Below are 7,929 nucleotides of genomic sequence, written 5' to 3'. Positions count from 1 at the left end.
TGTTCGATGATAATTTTTCATGATTGTACAAGTTTAGAAATTTCAAATCACAACTGCAAGCCTATAAAAACAATAACAATGGTGTTCTTGTTTTGCCAAGTTACAAGAAAAAGAATCACACAAGGGTGTGCATGGGCGAGACAGATATTTTTGCTTGAGATTTTTAGACACTGATGACACACGTACATATGGTAGCTATCTTTAAGGGAAAAACGATTACAAGTGGTGCCCATAACTAAAAGGAATAATAAGCACAAACATGCACGCCTTGATTGATTGGCATGGGCTAGTTATTCACTGGCACGTACAGGTGCAGGACTTGGCGCACGCATGCATGTGTAGCCTCGACCCGTTGGCCGGACTAATTCAAACTTGTTGAAGTCTATCTACTAGTTGGATAATTATCCATGCAACAACGATCCAAACGGCCAATTGAGAGCTTCGCGGAACAGCCCGGCCGGAGGAGTTTGTTTTGTAACGGCGACGCGGTTTAACGTAAACCTGATTGATAGAGCCTTCGTATATGAGGAGGCACAGAGGGACGAGGGAAAAGAGGTATTGGCCGCTTCCAAGCGCAATGGCGCCGTTCTCACACCATCCACGCCGGAATCATCAGGATCACACTCCCTTTCCTCACACGGTCGCACCATGTTCATCCTCTGTACGTACACATCCATATACATACTCCTCCACATCCACGGTTGATCAATAGTTCAGTACTCCATTCAATCTTCATCACTTCGAGTCTCCGATCATTGGCGTTGCTAGGTGAGCGAATCGCATCAAGGTAACATGCCGTTATTTCATTTATTTCCTTTTTCTTTTGGTCCTTTCTACTACAGCTGCAGGTTGGTGGCATCTCGCGGCTCAACATGACGATCTACTCGTCACCGCCGATGCGTGTTGATTCAATATATATAAAAAGAGAGTCTATGACATCTCGCGGCTCTACCTGGCGCTCCAATCGCTGCCGTGGACGTGTGTTGATCCAATATGAAAAAAGAGGGCGATGACATCTCGCGGCTCAACATGGCGATCTAATCGTCGCCGCCGATGCGTGTTGATTCAATATATATAAGAGAGTCCATGACATCTCGCGGCTCTACCTGGCGCTCCAATCGCCGCCGTGGACGTGTGTTGATCCAATATGAAAAAAGAGGGCGATGCCATCTCGTGGCTCAACATGGCGATCTACTCGTCGCCGCCTATGTGTGTTGATTCAATATATATAAAAAGAGAGTCTATGACATCTCGCGGCTTTACCTGGCGCTCCAATCGCTGCCGTGGACGTGTGTTGATCTAATATGAAAAAAGAGGCGATGACATCTCGCGGCTCAACATGGCGATATAATCGTCGCCGCCGATTCGTGTTGATTCAATATGTAAAAAAAAGGAGAGAGAGTATATGCCATCTCGCGGCTCTACCTGGCGCTCCAATCGTCGCCGCGGATGCGTTTTGATCGACATGAAAAAGAGAGTTATGACATATCGCGCTGGCACCCCAATTGTCGACCCGGATGTATAGTGATCCGATATAAAAAAAGGACATCTCGCGACTTTACCGGGCGATCAAATCGCCACCATAGATGTTCTATAGTTGTTGCTTTGATCTTCAAGTATCTGCAGGTGTTATGATAGCAGAATGATTCATGATAATCTACAGAACTGCACTCATGCCCTTGCGCAATCGTCAGGCTCCTCCGTGTGGTGGCAGCATGCCTATATGCACACTCAAAGTCAGATGTCGTGGGTCATCACACATATGCATGAAGATTGTTGACAAAGTCTGTAAAGCAGATTCATGTTGCATGCAAGGAGTACATCTGGCTCATAACAATACCGACATGTCCATCTACAGGGGAATAAATAAGACGCTGCCGTGGACAATCTATAGAGCAACGATTCAAATCGTACAGTGACTCATCATTTAATTGCAACCCAACTTACTCCCTTCCGTGACCAATGAGGCCGGAGTATGCACACACAGCCTAACCGACAAGCTTTGAAACACATAGTTCGCGACCGACGAGGCCGAACAACTACTTAGAGACTTCAGACTTCATATTCTCCGACCGACGGCTCATGGAGAACTGAAGCTGAATATTCCTTCATTGATGACACATCATGACTACATCATAAGCAATGCAGTTTTTTTGTCTCGAGCATTTATCGGAAGGCTTATCTTGAGTAGACGATTTGTTGTACTCACCTCACATGTAAACATTTCTCATAATGGATTGGGCCTCCGCGCCACCGTGGTTTTTTACCCGATTTGGGTTTTCCACGTTAAAATGTGTGTCTCTTGCATGTACTTGATCAGTTTCTTTACACTAATATTTTACAAAAATATAAAGATGACCATTTGTGCAGCTTAATCAGAGGTATTATGTGCGTATAAATCCGCCGATGTAATTAACTAGTATTCTTTCGAGGTTCTAGGAATCAGGAATCAAGAGCCTTTGCAATTGTCTTCATAAGATATATATTCAGGCGCAATATGAAAAATACATGTGAAATAGAAATAAGTAGATTCTCGATAATATGAAGAAACAAGGGTTTTCTATTTATGTGTATTTGTAGTACTTCAATTTGTATGCAATTGTATACTGGCACGCCCGCACTTAAAACGCCAATGCGGATAAATTTGATATTTATCTTGCGAAAAATAAATGGCACGCCCAGTGGGACCTGAGTCTCCTCCCATCTTCGCTGCGCTTCAATGGTCATCGATAGCATAATCCTGCAAATCATTGTAAAAGGAGCATTTGTTTGTATGGAAAGTATTATTCAAGGGGACATTTTGCCTCGTATTTGTTCGACTCAGTTTTTATCAGAAGGCATGTATATGTATTTGTTGGTCAACCATTGATGCGGTGGATCAGTGACATGCAAGATATCCTGTGCCATGTTTTCCAGTTGAACATGTATGCATCCCAACTGGTTCAAGATCAAGGTGTGCCCAAAGATAGAAGTATTTATAATTGACCATTTGTTCACTGAATGTTTGATGCCAATGTGGCCAGATTTAAATTGTTGAGCGAAGTACTACTTGGGCATGTTCTATCATATCGGCCAGCTGGTAGTCCTTGCGGTAGTCAAGTGGAGAAAATGCAAAAATATATCGTGAAAATTAGTTTTTTGACTTATGGTATTCAGAGATCAATCAATCGGAGATGTCGTCCTTCAACCACTACACGAACAGTCTCCTAAACACAGTTTAAAGATCGTGGCTACACTCCAATCTCTGGATGCATGATCTACTAGTGGCCAATTTTCAAAAGCTTGTTATTCAGTACCGAGCTGAGTCAAATTCGCCTCTGCACCAGTACTTGTCTGTGGAGAGACGACTGTTTGTTTTTGTTTTGAGCAGAAATAAGGGTCGACTCAAGTATTATTGCACCATCTTCAGTTGTTTGCAGAACAGACTGAGCACCAACAGATGTAGGGGCAGAACTTTTAGTAATTTCCGAAGTACGATAAGCCTTGACGACATGAGTGGGTATCCGTCAGCTCAGTGTAGCCCTTTTCAGAAATAACTCTATCTGTCAAGCAAGTTTTCAGTAAGTATTGTTGTACTGCAGGTTCTTATTACTGCTCTACTGCGCAATGAATTCATATGTTGTACGAGACTTCATGATTACCACACAATGATATTCGCATGGCAAGGAAAGCGAGACAACTAGAAAATGTCAGCTAGTTAAACATCTGAAGCTTTTTGCACAAGGAGTGATTCTGGTAGCATAGACATCTGAAGTTTTCTGCACAAGGAGTGACTCTGTTAGCGACATTAAAAAAAGGTTTAGTTATGAGTGTTGATGATTTAAGGAGCTAGTTTCTTACCTAGACTAGGGGCAACCTTATTTCCTTCAACAAAAGCACCTGGGAGTGGGACTTCACCTGGGAGTGGGACTTCATCTGGTAACTAACTGTTTTAGTCTCCTCAACTATGGGCATACAAAATTAAAGAAAAACTTTGGGCATACAGGAGGCTGAAAGCAGCATACACGTGTGTGATTTCAGATTATTCATGCTAGAAAATATGCTCAGTTTTACTCATATCAGAGGCAAAAATATAAAGTTTTCTCGGACTTCATGGAAGAGCAGCTTTGCTATTCTTGGGTTTTGGCAACAGTTGACGAGTCGTCGCCTTTTCAACTGAAAGTGTTTCAGAGTCTGTACGAAGTCAAAACACTGGTGTTTATTCAAAAGCAATAAAAAAAGATAAGTTCAACAGTATGTAACCAATATATTCAGTGGTCTGACTCTTGAATTGAGGGCAGTATGAGTGCAAGTTGCGTGGTCATCGTTTGGGAAACAGAGTCAAATGAACCAATCGAGCCTTAGTCATTGCCAGGAACATGTGCCTTCGTAAAGATATTATGACTAATAAAAAGGGGCAGAAAATGTGCAGATTTGCTACAGTGTGAGCCAAATGACAGATCGACGTGCGGTGTAATCTACACGAAGAGGAGTTTACATCCAACACTACGGGCTAACAACATTGTCATCGAAATTTAAGAGGTGAACTCCAAAAAGGATTGATCTCAGCTTGTTTAAGTGAAGAAGAAGCATTCCTGCAGGAGATGTAAAGTTTGGGAAGATCTCTTGAAAAAATTAGTGCAAACAGCAGTAGAGGCACGTCTGCGCAGTTGGCATCCACAATTTCTCTTGCACAAATCAGAGGGGGCCTTTGGGACTCCCAGTTTACGGAGATATAGATAGCATACTCATACATGTGGTCAATAGTTTTTTATCACTTGTTCAGTCAGGAGATGATTCACAATATTTTCTTGTAATTTAGCAGAAGTAGCCAAGCAAAACAGATAGTCACGTCTGACTTGACGAAATTCTATAGGCTAATTCTTAAGGAGACCGAGGTTGAAGCTTTTATGGGGCTATGATGCTCATTTAGGAAGAATATGTAGATGTTTGGGCTCCATTGACGGAATCGACAGAGCTGCTTAGTAATTCCTTTAGGTGACATTTGGAAAACAGGATCGTTGTCACAATGCTCGAGTCACATAATTTCATATAAAATCACCGGTGCATGTTTTCATGTAAGGTCCATGACAGCGTGGTAGTTCCCATAGTCATGTTATTTGTGACCCGACAGCGTGCTCAAATAAAGCCATGTTATCACAGGTCTACTCGCATAGCAGAGACACTCGCCATCATCATGATGTCATGCAGAAACTCATGTTTTGGTAATATCGTATGAGAATCTTGTCGGTTCCAACTTATCTATACCTAATTTAATTTTGCCAGCTCAGTTTGTGTGCCGCACGAAGTACAATGGTCTTCAATAGACAGTGTCTGCTCTTTGAGGTATATCACAGGCTATCAAATTTATTGGTCATAAGATTTCATAGTTGAGTTGTCGAATCACCCCCTAGATGATCAGCAGCTTGTAGTGCTACATAAAAGAAATCACACGTTCTCTACATTTATCAAGAATGCCAGACTATCAAGATATCAGGTACACAAGCAGGGCAGTATATCATATGGCAAACAATTGTCAAATCTGACCTCATTTATGAGTGTTTGTTCCTAGTTGAAGTTGACACATCTCGAGTTGTTTACAATGTGATCAGGGACATATCTTCGCTCCGCAGTAGGTGCATGTTATTGTCATGTTTCAAAAAAAACATCTACACAACCAAGCTGACCTACAGAATGGTATGGTGTGATTCCAAAGATTATATTTAAGCTGAGTAGTAGCTGAAACTGATAGAATTGGCATTCATTTTTTCCGATGTGAGGCACACATGCCAAAATATTTGATTTGTCCCAGATGCTTTCACAAGACAGGTAGAGCGCATACATAATCTGACTATTCTGTATCAAAGCAACCGCAAGAATCATCCATAAAGTATTAGCTTGCTCATGACAAAAGGCCATGGTGATGCTCTCTCCCTAGTATTTTTTCAATAAAGCTTAGTTAAAAAGCCTTTCACCATGATATGTCAAGGGGCAGACGGTTTAGAATGCATATGGTGGCATCGTGGAACTTTCTAATGCCACCCAGGTGCCACTGGTATGCTGTTTTTTTTAAAGTTGTCCAACTCAAGCTGGGGCCTATCAAAACAAGGGGGTTGCATGTTGCCAATGCTTTCCGGATATGACACCTTGCTGCCATTTAAGACAGATAATCGGTAGGTGTGCAAACATCCTTTACAAGTTACTCGTGCTATCAAGTAGGGCCACCTCGATGGTACCACACGTATGCCTTACAGAGCACATGGGTCACTTAGAAATACATCATTGCCACACAACATATGCAGATCTGCTTGTACACATGACAACTTACAAGAGAAATGACATTGCCTCAATATTTGTGGTGCTTCAAAATTTATTTAATGTGAGAATTGTGCTCTTTAAGAATCAAGTAGGGGCAGAAGTCTTTTATTTGAGAGGTTGATATAGTAGTTCTAGTCTATTCTCTTGCGCGCCTGACGCTGCGGTAAATTGTTCCCGCAAAAGGCTACCTGAAGTAGCAATTTAGCCATCTGACTACATCAGTTTGCAGATTTGGAGCACATGATACAGAGGTTTGGTGGGTCTGAATTATGCTGGCTTGATGTCACAAGGAGTATATAGTATTGTGAACCTATTATAAGCATGGGGAAGTTTACTGATGCCCCCAACGCAGCAATGAATAACACACCAAGCGGCTGTACTCAACAAATGTAGATTATTATACGTTTTCCAGGTAAAATTATGTTAAGACCCTACCCCAAAGTCCTCAATGATATCATTCAGTCAAAATTTTCTGCTCAGCTCGTGTAGCAAATAAGTTATCAAAACAAGTCAGCTCTTTGACAGTTCTCGATGCTTTTTGACATGCATGCAATGTATATAAGAGCACCCACACCACAGCTGGACAGAAAGATTCACCAAAAAGCATTGTGTTATTAGGATGCTACATTTCTTTTAGGATATTAGGATGCTAGTTTGAAGAAGAGAAGTGTCGTACAGATTTTTGAGCACATTGGTAGAACAGGAAGTACCAAATGATCCATGGTTGTTGATGTTTCTACAGCTTTGGGTTAAAGCTTGGAAATAATGTCATCACATGTTCGCAGGGCAGCATGGAAATTCAAACATTGGATGTCTATACATAAGCTATGTCACCGGTGATGTTACACCACCTATAACAGCAAATGTTATATTTTTTTTATCGTGGAAATATTTCGATCAATCGTGGAAATACAGCTACATATAGTGGCAAGTATTTATGAAATCAGCAAAAAAACAAGTAAATGGTATGAGTCTACTGAATTCTTGCTAGAAGTACCACCCTAGTATTTGCTTGACCTTTTTTTTAGAGAATAGTAGAGCTTTGCTGTTTGGTTCCCGTGATAATGTGAAACCCTCCAACTAGGCAGGTTATCATCATGGCAGCTAGAAATTCACAACAGAGTTGATAAAACCATCTTGAGCTGCAGCATGATCTTTCATTGTGGCTCACGAGAAAAGGTACTGACACATATATGGTACTAGAAACATGTTTGGCACTATAGCATGTAACTGTGCAAGAGAGTTGATAAATCACTTGAGGTGTGGTATGTTCTTTCACCGCAAGAAAATTTATGGAAGTACTTCTTGATGTTTTGAAGCTCTGGTTGGCACTATATAAGTAAGATGGTCAGAGAGATGTTGCTCTACAGAACTATAATATTCCCCTTATCGTCCTATTGGCTGGCACCATCATGGTCACAATATGGCATATACACGACATGGATTTTCGTCGTGAATCTATCGAACTACATGTTCCATATCAGATTTATCGTCCTACTGGCTGGCACCATCATGGTCGCAATATGGCATATACACGACATGGATTTTCGTCGTGAATCTATCGAACTACATGCTCCATATCAGATTTATCGTCCTATTGGCTGGCACCATCATGGTCGCAATATGGCATAT

Source organism: Triticum dicoccoides, chromosome 5B (genome assembly GCF_002162155.2).
Source record: "Triticum dicoccoides isolate Atlit2015 ecotype Zavitan chromosome 5B, WEW_v2.0, whole genome shotgun sequence".
In the NCBI taxonomy this organism is placed as follows: domain Eukaryota; kingdom Viridiplantae; phylum Streptophyta; class Magnoliopsida; order Poales; family Poaceae; genus Triticum; species Triticum dicoccoides.
The sequence above is the reverse complement of the archived record's forward strand: the minus strand, read 5'-3'. Positions refer to the sequence as shown.